Consider the following 12474-nt stretch of genomic DNA (forward strand, 5'->3'; position numbering starts at 1 on the left):
AATGAGTGCACACCTTGGTTATATGATCATTGAAGGAACATTGAGAATGGAGCTGGACCTTACATACTTAACAGAATGACTGCACAGAGACCAGGGATCATCAAATAATGTGGCTACATTGGAAATCATCAAGTCAAGTCTAGAAGCATTTATTAAGCACATACTATGTGCCAGGCACTGTGCAGGACAGGCTGAAACTTCTTTTTAAACCATTTAAGGTTGTAAGTAAGCAAGGGTGTGCTGGTAAGTATTTAGCAGCCGGTTCTCAAAAATATAGCACACTATACTTTAAAGTTAATTCTGCATTATTAATCATTGCATTTCATCACTTTCTTAAATCTAGACAATCAAACTCTGATTTGTAGCATTTGCCAATTTCTGTAAATGCTCACACTGAAAATTTAACAATCAAGGGTGCAGTGAATAGAACACCCATCCTGAAGTCAGGAAGATCTGAATTCAAATCCAACCTTGGACATCTCACTTAACCTAAATTACCTGGCCAAAAAAAAAAATAACAACCAGAAGCTCCAGTGTCCCTAAATATACATCTGTAATGGGGGTGGGGGAGAGAGAGAGAGACAGAGAGAGAGACAGAGAGAGAGAGAGAGAGAGAGAGAGAGAAAAGAAGAAGAAGAAGAAGAAGGAGGAGGAGGAAGAGGAGGAGGAGGAGAAGGAGGAGGAAGAGGAGGAGGAGGAGGAGGAGGAGGAGAGGAGGAGGAGGAGGAGGAGAGGAGGAGGAGGAGGAGGAGGAAGAGGAGGAGGAGGAGGAAAAGGAGGAGGAGGAGGAAGAGGAAGAGGAGGAGGAGAGAGGTGAAAAATTTAGTTTGAATTTGAATTTCTTTCCCATCACACAGGCATTATATCTTAATTGGCCCAGCAACCAAGGACAAAAAACGGGATAGAGAAGAGGGATTATACTATGTGAGCTTTCCTTTTTTTTTTTTTTTTAATTTTTTATTTAATAATTACATTATATTGACACTCGTTTCTGTTCCGATTTTTTCCCCCTCCCTCCCTCCACCCCCTCCCCTAGATGGCAAGCAGTCCTTTATATGTTGGATATGTTGCAGTATATCCTAGATACAATATATGTTTGCAGAACCGAACAGTTCTCTTGTTGCGTAGGGAGAATTGGATTCAGAAGGTATAAATAATCCGGGAAGAAAAACAAAAATGCAGATAGTTTACATTCGTTTCCCAGTGTTCTTTCTTTGGGTGTAGCTGCTTTTGTCCATCATTTATCAATTGAAACTTAGTTAGGTCTATGTGAGCTTTCCTAACAATAATAATGATAGCTTTATAAAGAGTTTTATGGTTCTAAAAGACCTTTACATAGGTTATTTTATTTTATCTTCACAATGACCCTATGAGGTGGGTATTATTATTATCCTCACTTTCCAGATGAGGAAACTGAAGTTGTGACTTGCCCTGAACCACACAGTTACTAAACATCTGAGGCAAGTGAAATTTCCAGGATCAGGACATAGAATATTATATTTTAGGTAAGCAAGGAGGTCTGTGTCACTGCATCATAAAGCACAAGGAGATGGGAGGAGGTTGTAAGAAGACTGGAAAGGGAGAGGAGAGGTTGAAAAAGGCTTTGAATGCTAGAGGATTTTATGTTCGATCCTGGAGGTAACGGGGATCCACAGTAGTTTGTTGAATAAGTCCATGGGCAGATCTGAGTTTAAAGTAGATCTTTGACAGCTCATTGGAATGGGGAGAGACTCGGGGCAGGGAAGGCCAACCAGCAGTGTTGGTATGAGGTGATGATGGCCTATATTGGGATGAGGGGAGTATCAGAGGAAGTGGGAAGGGATATATATATAGGAGAAGTTCTGAATCTAGAAACAATAGAACTTGGCAAGTGATTGGACATAGGGAGGCAAATAAGAGTGAGAAGCTAAGAATGACACTTGACCATGAACTTTGGTCCCTGGGAGTGACCATCACTAGTTTGCTAGAGGACAGCTCCCATATCTTCCAGGCTGGCATCTGTATGACCCGCAAAATTATCCTGCCTGTTAGAGAATTGGGCTGAAGCTACCAGGATGGCATTCAGTAAGGACAATGTCAAGTCCTCCACTTGGGGTAAGGAGTAAGCATCCCAAGGGTGAGATGAGGAAGCCGCCATGCTGAAATGGATCTGGGGCTTTGAGAGAACCGCAAGCGCCCCTTGAATCAACAGGGAGGTGTAGCTGATGCCATGTTGGGCTTCATCAGGAGGGCAGAGCTTGCAGAGGCAGGGCAACTATGGCCCCTCTGCCCTTGGCAGACCTCAGCTAGGAGACTGGCTTAATAAGTTGATAAGCTGGAGAGTAAGCAGAGGAGGGCAGCCAAGACTAGTGAAGGGTATTGGGTCTGTGCTACAAGAGATTTGGTTGAAGGAAATGGGAATGTTTATCCTAGAGAAAGGACGCCTTGGTCCCAGAGGATGCAGCCAGAAGCAATGGGGATCCCTTCATGAAAGGGGCTGAGACTACATGGCTGTCCGGCTGCCCTGCTCCAGCGCTAGTGCCGTGGCTCAGATTGGAGTGTCTCATTGACCATAATCCTCCTGCTGTTTTGTCCCGATCTGCTCTCAGTTCCTGCCCCAGGCCCAGCCTTCCTAGAGCTCACTCACACCTGGCCTCTCTTCTTTGCCAGTCTTGGTCTCCCCTACGCCCCACTCTTGTCTCTCAGGTGAATGATGGCTGCTGGCTGCTGTCCAGCTCTAGGCTCTGTCCATCCAGAGCATGATCCTCAGGAGCTCAGCTTGTCCCTCTCAGAATTTGGATAAGCGTCTGGTCTGTCTTGTGTGACCACCTCTTCTCTTCTGGAGCCGTAGCCTGAAGCAACAGGAGTGACCTATACCTCCTAGCTCAGGCCACATCTCTCCTGTCCTCTGGAGCTGCGTCTCAGCACCTCTAAGCTTATCAGTGGCCAACTTTCGCAGACCCACACTTGTAGAAGGCCTTTTCTCCCCAAGGATTCCCCATAGGAATGACAACACAGGTCTAGACCCACTCCCATCCCCAAATAAATTTGCAATAAAATCCCTGCTCCAGTTTTTTTTTCTCCCTCTCATTTTCCCTTCTTACTGCTGGTCCTAAAGTTCCTAAAACACATTTTAGATAATCTTCTTCCTTCCTTTCTCTCTTTCTTTTTTCCCTTTCTTTCTTTCTTTTTCCTCTTTTCTCCTTCCTTCTTTTCTTCCTTCCTTCCTTCCTTCCTTCCATCCTTCCTCCCTCCTTCTCTCCTTCTCTCTCTCTCTCTCTCTCTCTCTCTCTCTCTCTCCTCTCTCTCTCTCTCTCTCTCTCTCTCTCTCTCTCCACCCCCTCCCCCCATTCGGGGAAACTGGGATAAGAACTCATCATCAGGCGTCCTCAAACTATGGCCCGCGGGCCAGATGTGGCAGCTGAGGACGATTATCCCCCTCACCCAGGGGTATGAAGTTTCTTTATTTAAAGGCCCACAAAACAAAGTTTTTGTTTTCACTATAGTCCAGCCCTCCAACAGTCTGAGGGACAGTGAACTGGCCCCCTATTTAAAAAGTTTGAGGACCCCTGAGTCTAGAGCTTTTTTCCTTGCTAAGTACCTGCCCAGATGCTTTTAGTCAAGCTTTAATGAAGGTAGAACTGATGGATCAGCTGGGAAACAAGACCCCAGACCCAGAAAAATGGACACCACCAATGACCCGACTTGGGATTGATTTCTTGAGGAGGGGTATCATTCCCTTACGTACAGTTTCCCACATTCTGCCTTTTCTTGAGTCTTCTGGGAAGAACCTGCTGCCCAGGCAGATACCCTTCACTGGACTTCCTGAGATACAGGGGGATTTTCTTCTCCCTTGCCTGCTTGTCTGAACTGCTTTTATGACACTTCTGGTGGCAAAAGATAAGGAGCAACTGAAGACAATTATATAATAATTGTCATCCAGTCACGGTTATTCATGACTTGAGCTAGGTGCCCAACTGACTCCAATGGAGCCTTGAATCAGAAGCCCTATTTGTAGCATCCTTCAAGATAACCCCCAAGGCTCTATCTAAACCCTGTAATGGTAGAGCACTCACTCCCTGCTGAGGCAGCCCATTTCATTTTTGACAGTTTTAGGAAAATTTTCTTCATGTTGAGCCAGCGTTGGCCTTTGTCATGTCTCTCTACTTTTCCTAGTTCCTTCCCTTTCTGTATTGCAGCTCTTCAGATACATGAAAACAACTATTATTTCCCTTTCTTCTCTAGTCTAAGCATCCTCAGTTCTTTCAACCTGTTCTCTCACAGCACGGTCTCAGATCCTGGTGGTCCACCCCTGGACCCAAACTGGTTTTTGTATTTCCTTCCTAAATAGGGCTGCTCAGAATTTAAAACAATCCCCTTGATGAGGTCTGATCAGGGCACAACACAGTGGGACTTATCATTCTACACAGCCCAAGGTATGGGAGCTCTTCCTTCCACTGACTCCCAAGAATGCTATGGACAGCCATGGGATGCCTTAGAGGGACTAGGAAGAACCCTATGCTTCTTGTGTCACCTTAGATAATCTTTCCCCATCTCCAGAACTCAGTTCCTCCTTTATAAAAATTAAGAAGTTGGGCTATTCTACTATTTTCTCCTCAACCCCTCCATCCAAACTGGATTGCTCACTGTCCCCCAGAGAAGAGATGAAATCACCATCTCTTAATTGTGTCCACTGTGGAGTGTCCCAGGTCCACTTTTCTATGCATGATATTCCATGATGACATATTCCACTCATCCTTCAAGGCTTAACTTCAATTCCATATCTTTTGTGTGATTTAAACCTTCCGAGTATTTTGTTAAACTCTCCTTTCTCTGAATTCTGAGAATTTCTGTGGTCTCCACCCAAAATCATCCATGGTCTGAAAAGACCTTCAGAGCCTCAATTCTTGGGCTGTACAGAATGGAAGGTCCCACTGCGTAGTGCCCTCAGCCTTTGGCTCTTGCCCGAGTATATGGAAACCTTCAGGAAAGCTTGGCCCAGGTGCTCACAATTTTAATGTTTCACTGTGATGGGCCTAGGGATCTTGCTGGTGCAGAAGGTCCTTGGCATGAGTTTTGTGATGACAGGGAAGACAGTTGAATTCTTCCTAGGGTAAGTTGGCAAGCCTGAAAAATGTTCTTTTTAAAAACCCAACACAATTATCTTTTTTATCCATATAAGTCGAGTTGGCCCAGAGAAAGTGGTACCCGATCTGTGACTCAAACTGCCTAAGGGGAAGAGAGAGGGGGAAATCTGTTCCCAGGAGATTCTCTCAATGCTTTTCACATACTCCAGTAAGAGCCAAAGGCTGGGGGGAGGGGGTAGAGGTAAGCTGGCCAGGTAGCAGATAAGGGCAATTGAACAAAGCTCGGGCATCTTTGAGGGCAAAGACCTTTGGCCAATCAGAGGCAATCCCTCTTGAGGTCCCATTTTGGGACTCACAGGCTGCCTTTCTAGCCAGAGAATGCCCTTACTAGTTCCAGCTAGGCAGGAAGAACAGCAGACTGTGATAAAGCTCCTTCTGTGGGGAGAGCCCGGGGCTCAGCAGTGAGAGAGTTCCCAAGATTAATTAAGACTCAGTTCCTATAGAGCACCGTCTAAGAGGTGGATCTTACACAAAGTCAGAGAAACAGCAGCAAAATCCTATCTGACATGGAGAGAGGCAATGTGGTCAAGTGGGATGGGTCAGACCCTGGATCAGTCAAACTGCTAGTCATGTGGACTTGGACGAGTCAACCTCTGCATCCCAGCATCTTCCTCCATAAAAATGAAGGGATGGGAATAGGGACCTCTAAGGGTCCCTTTTGGTGCAAAATTTATATTCTATTATACATCAGAGGAGAAGTCGGCCAGTCAACAAGCATTTATTTAGCACTTACTTTATGCAGTACATCGGGCAGCTAGGTGGCTCAATGGAGAGAGGGCCAGGCCAGGAGTTAGGAATACCTGAGTTCAAATCCAGGGATCTTGCTGGTCCAGATCTTGGTATGCCTTTGATCCAGCAGTGTCACTACTGGTACTATATCCCAAAGAGATTTTAAAGAAGGGAAAGGGACCTGTATGTGCCAAAATGTTTGTAGCGGCCAGAAACTGGAAACTGAGTGGATGCCCATCAATTGGAGAATGGCTGACTGAATTGTGATATATGAATGTTATGGAACATTATTGTTTTGTAAGAAATGACCAGCAGGATGATTTCAGAAAGGCTTGGAGAGACTTATATGAACTGATGCTGAGTGAAAAGAGCAGGACCAGGAGAGCATCATATACTTCAACAACAATACTATATGATGATCAATTCTGATGGACGTGGCCATCTTCAGCAGTAGATGAACCAAATCAGTTCCAATGAACTGAACCAGCTACACCCAGCGAAAGAACTCTGGGAGATGACTAAGAACCATTACATAGAATTCCCAATCCCTCTATTTTTGTCCGCCTACATTTTTGATTTCCTTCACAAGCTGATTGTACACTATTTCAGAGTCCAATTCTTTTTGTACAGCAAAATAACTGTTAGGACATGTATACATATATTGTATTTAATTTATACTTTAACATATTCAACATGTATTGGTCAACTTGCCACCTAGGGGAGGGAGTGGGGGGAAGGAGGGGAAAAATTAGAACAAAATGTTTGGCAGTTGTCAATTCTGTAAAATTCCCCATGCATATAACTTGTAAATAAATAGCTATAATAAAAATAAATGAATAAAATAAAATGAATGTTAAAAAAAAGAAGAAGATCATGGTATGAATTTTTGTGGTGATAGGAGAGACACTGGAATTCTTCCTAGGTAAGCTGGCAAATTTGAAAAATGAAAAAAGCTGAAAATTTTGAAAAAAACTTGGTGCAGTGGATAGAGCACCAGCCCTGAAGTCAGGAGGACCTGAGTTCAAATTTGACTTCAGACACTTAACATCACTAGCTGTGTGACCCTGGGAAAATTCACTTAACCCCAATTGTCTTAGCAAAACCAAACAAACCAAAAAACCAACTTACTAGCTCTCTGAGTCTGGATAAGCCATTTAACCCTGCTTGCCTCAGTTTCCTCATCTGTAAAATGAGATGGTGAAGGAAATAGCAAACCACTCCAGGATCTTTGTCAAGAAAACCCCGAATGGAGCATGGAGAATTGGACACGACAGAAATGAATGAACAATAATATGTATAGTGTGATAAGGTTAGAGAGCTAAACATGGATCAGGTTCAAATCCCACCTCAGACACTTATTCTAGCTGTGTTACCACAGAGCAAATGATCAGTTAATCTTCTGAGACTTATTTTTTTCATCTGTAAAATGGGGATAATAATATCTGTAACCCCCCTCACATGGGTTAGTTCATAAAGAGCGTTGCACTGTAATGGACTTGGCTCTTTTTAACAATGAGGTGATTCAGGCTAATTTCAATGGACTTGTGATGGAGAGTCATCTGAACGCAGAGACTATGGGACTGAGTGTGAATTGCAAAAATAGTGTTTTCACCAGTTTTATTGTTGTTGTTTGTTTGTTTTTTTCTTTCTCACTTTTTTCCCTTTTGCTCTGATTTTTCTTGCGCAGCATGGTGGGTATGGAAATAAGTTTAGAAGAAGTACATATGGTTAACCTATATTAGATACTTGCTGTCTAAGAGAGGAAGAGGGAGAAAAATTGGGAACCAAGGTTTTCCAAGGGTGAATGTTGAAAACTATCTTTGCATGCATTTGGAAAAATTAAATGCTATTATAAGGGGGAAAAAGGGTATTGCAAATCCTCAAACACCCTAAGAATATTAGTTAGAAAGGGATGGTATAGAGGTGTTTGTAAGAGCATGGATCAGGGAAGCCTTCCTGGAGGAGCATCAACGATAGGATGTGAAATAAGGCTTCCAACCACTCAAAGGAGCAAGAAAACGGGGCTTGTTCAGAAACAAAGGGCTCATCCAAAGCTGGAGATAACGCTGGAGTTTGAAAAGAACCTCAAATGCCAACAAAGGAACTGGAACTTAACCCAGCAGGGAATAAGCAAAGGAGAAACGCGATCACATCTCTGCATCAAGAGGTGTTTGGAGCCACATGGAGAGTGAAGTAAAGAGAAGTAAAGGCGGGTGAAGGTGGCTGGGCACATCCCTGGGATGCCAGGTCCCCGGCAGGGTTTTTCTGCTCACTCTGCCCCACCTTGTTGAGCTGAGACTGCGTTGGAATCCTCCATTCTGCCCCTCCAGCACGTTGGGACTCAGCGCACACAAATGGAACCCTGGTGCCCTTTTCTGCCAAGAACAAACGCCTACCAGAGATCAAGGACTGCTGGCTTGGAAGGGAAGTCTTTGGCGTGTCCTGTCAACAGAATGAAGGCAGGGAAGGCAAGAGTCAAGGAAATGGGAGGCTTTTTTCTCTTGCTTTGGAGAGTGGAGATCTCTGGACTTTGGGAAATGAGCAAGGATGTGGACCTGTGGCCTGAGCTCCCCTACAGAGGTGTAGGAGCTCTGCCCCGTGTTCAGTTGATCTTGGAGAGAGAGAGAGAGACAGAGGCAGAGAGAGACAGACAGACAGAGAGAGAGAGAGAGAGAGAGACAGAGAGAGACAGAGAGAGAGACAGAGACAGAGAGAGACAGAGACAGAGAGAGACAGAGACACAAGAGACAGAGAGACAGAGACAGAGACAGAGGGAGAGAGACAGAGAGAGACAGAGAGAGAGACAGAGAAAGAGACAGAGAGACAGAGACAGAGAGACAGAGAGACAGAGACAGACAGAGAGACAGAGGCAGACAGAGAGAGACAGACAAACACACACACACACAGAGAAAGAGAGAGAGAGAGAGAGAGAGAGAGAGAGAGGAGAGAGAGAGAGAGAGAGAAGAGAGAGAGAGAGAGAGAGAAAGAGAGAGAAAGAGAAACAGAGGAAGGGAGAGAAAGAAGGTAAGACAGAAAGAGAGATGGAGAGAGAGAAAGAAACATTCTGACTTAGAGAAGGGGAGAAAAAGAGATAGAGGCAAAGAAAGAAGGAGGAGAGAAAGAGGCAGAGATTTAAATGAATGGAGAGACAGAGAGAGAGAAACAGAGACACATACAGAGACACAGAAGGAAACAGAGAAAAGCAGAGCAAGAGTGAAACAGAGCCAGAAACACAGAGAGAGGGAGAGAGAGACAGACATATAGAGACATGGGGGGAGGGACAGCAGAGACAGAGACTAGAGTTGTCAGAAGAAGGATGACTTTTTCTCATCTGCTGCCATTTCACCCTCCTCACTTACTTTTTCTTACTTCCTGTTCCCAGGGAGAGTGGGCTGCCCTCTCAAAACTTATCTCTAGTCTTTAAAACTCCATTCATGTTTCTGTTTAATTAGTTCTGAATGCTGGCTTGATAAGGTGATGGAACCCAGCTGCCTCTCCTTGGAGGAAGTGATTATTGTGAAGCCAAAGAGAAAGGGGGAGGAGGAGATGGCCAGGCTGAGTATTCAGACAGACTGAAAAGAGGAGGACAAGGACTCCCCCTGAAATGCCAGGGGAAGGAGTGATTCTCTCTGATTGGAGCCAGTGGGAGGACAGAGCATTGTTATAGTCCACAGATTTCCCAAAATGAAATAGAGAATGCCTGGATCTGGTCTTCTACAAGTTCTCGTCCCCAGATTAGCCTAACGAAAGTCTAAAAAATGTCCCATGTGGTGGGGACTCGGTTTTGTCATGGGGATCCCTTGGCCCTTCACTCCAGGAATAATGAGAAGCTACTAGAAAGTAAATTGTAATTGGCTGGCCAAGGCAGGGGATGCCCAGCAACTCCTCCATCTCTTGAGAAGTAACCTTTCCCAACTTGTGTAAACAATTCTCAGAAACCTTGTTACCCTATGTTAATCTTTAATTATTAAATTAATAAATTTAAAATTATTACTTAAAATTTAAATTAAGAATAAATTAATAAATCCTTAAAAATAAGGAATGTTGAAGACCCTACTGTGTGCAAGACAATAAATCCAACAAAAAGCATTTATCAAGTGTCTGCTACATGTCAGGTACAAACATGTTGTTTCATTGTGCTTTACCGATACGGCATTTTTTTTTCCCCACAAATTGAAGTTTGGGGACAATCCTGCCTCTAGTCTATTGACAACATTTTCTAGCAGCATATGCTCACATCACATTTCTGTGTCACATTTTGGTAATTCTTAAAATATGTCAAACTTTTTCATTATGATTACCTATGTGACAGTGATCTGTGATCAGTGGTCTTTGATGTTACTTTTGTAATTGTTTTGGGGCTCTGTGAATTGTGCTCATAGAAGATGGAAAATTTTATTGATAAAATTTTGTGTTATAACTGCTCCACCGACTGGTTATTCCCTCATTCCTCTCCTTCTCCTTGGACCTCTTTATTCCTTGAGACACAACAACATTAAATAATATTACATATTATATTAATAATAATACATATTACATAAACTTAGTTGATAAAACAATTTGGTTATCTTGGTTTGAGAAGATTGGTTCTAATTTTGAAAAATGTTCTACTGTGGATGAAACACTATAAAAGCATTTGAAACCTTTCATGACAGAGTCAATCAGAACGACAAACTTCATTGTTATTTTATTTCAAGAAATTTCCAACTCTCAATAACCACCTCAGTCATCAGCAAGTACCACTCTGATCAATCAGCAGCCATCAACATTGAGGCAAGATCCTCCACCAGCAAAGATTGCAACTTACTAAAGATTGATGATTAATTAATCAGTTAATCAGATGATGATTAACATTTTTAGCAATAAAGAATTTTTACTTTTTAAACAGTATTTTATTTTTCCAAATACATGTAAAAATAATTTTCAACATTCATTTTTATAAAACTTTTTGTTCCAAATTTTTCTCCTCTTCCTCCCCTCCTCCCCTCCCCGAGACAGCAAGCAATCTGATGTAGATTAAATATGTTCTATCCTTTTAAACATATTTCCATATTTGTCATGTTGTATAAGAAAAATCAGATCAAAAGGGAAAGAAACAATTAACCAATAAACAAAAAGGTGAAAATGCTATGCTTTGATCCATATTCAGTTTCCGTAGTTCTCTTTCTGGATGTGGATGGCTCTCTCCATCACAAGTCTATTGGAATTGCCTTGAATCACCTCATTGTTGAGAAGATCCAAGTCCATCACAATTGATCATCACCCACAAGATGTGGGTGTACAATGTTCTCTTGATTCTGCTCACTTCACTCAGCATCAGCTACAGAGGTCTTTCCAGGTAAAGTATTTTTTAATTAAGGGATGTACATTTTTTTAAAGACATAAAACTATTGCACACTTAGTTGACTATGGAATAGTGCTTTGGGGCTTCCTTGCTATCAATGGACTATTCAAGGAATGACTCTGGGAGAGTGTATGGCAGAAATCTGCCACTGGCAATGAGGGTTACGATGTTTCTGTGACTCTAAACTCAACCTTTTCTAACCATCGTAAAGAATGGAAAGGCCATTCACCACTGAGCTCTGTTTCTGCCGGCGGATCTTAGTAGTGAGCATGGAGACCCTTTAGGATTGCTTCCTTGGGCTCAGTATAAGTTCAGTGTTGTCCCTTTTCTGCTCTGCAATGTTTCTGTTTGGGGAATGGTACTCCAGTATGGACATTGAGCATGGAAGGAAATAGAGGGCAAGAAGGTGAGAGATGGAATGGGAAAAGGGTCTTCGTAGGATGAATACCCCATGGAATTTAGAGCTAGCTTTATTCCTATTAATAGAATAATTAATTCTATTAATTAGAAATTAATAATTTCTATTTATTAAATTAGCTCTTATTTTTACAGCTGAGGAAACTGAGGCTCAGAAAGGACCAGGGATGCGCTCCACAACAGGCACAGTCACAGAGGTGGGATTCAAGTCCAGGTCTTATGGCTCTAAACCCAGACTTCTCTTGTTGTCTTAACTCCCACTTCCCTGCCCACACAATTTGCCCAAAACCTGGTTTATAAAAATTTGGTGGTTGCAAATCCAGTCTACTTGATGAAGTTTACAGTATGGCACCAAATGATGGGGCTCGGTTAGCAATCCTTAGTTTAAAATACGAGGCACAAGGGGCAAGGCGCATGTGAACAATTTACAATGATTTTTTTTTTTTTTTTTTTTTTTTTTACTAAAAAGTACCTTTATTTAAGGGAAGAGGTTAGAGACAAAACAAAGAGGTAAAATAGATACCAGGAACCATAAATATGAAATAGATTTGGGAGGACACATAGCAACAAAGAAAGGGGATTTTAACAATTAACAATGGAAAGGACAAGTTCCCCAGTTAACTAGGAGAAAAGGAATATGTATGCAATGAGGTTGGAGTGTGTCATTAACTGACAAGCTAAATCCATAGAGGAATTTAGTACTTTAAAAGACTTAGATATAAGAAGGGGAAAGATATGTGAGCTAATCCAAAAGGGATTCAGCAAAGATGGCATAGACCATAGACAGATTTATAGGGGAAATTTAATCCTTGGGGTTTGACATTATAACTTGGCTACAGTAAGATAGGGTTTCCCAAG

This window comes from Antechinus flavipes, chromosome 6 (assembly GCF_016432865.1).
Source record: "Antechinus flavipes isolate AdamAnt ecotype Samford, QLD, Australia chromosome 6, AdamAnt_v2, whole genome shotgun sequence".
In the NCBI taxonomy this organism is placed as follows: Eukaryota; Metazoa; Chordata; class Mammalia; order Dasyuromorphia; family Dasyuridae; genus Antechinus; species Antechinus flavipes.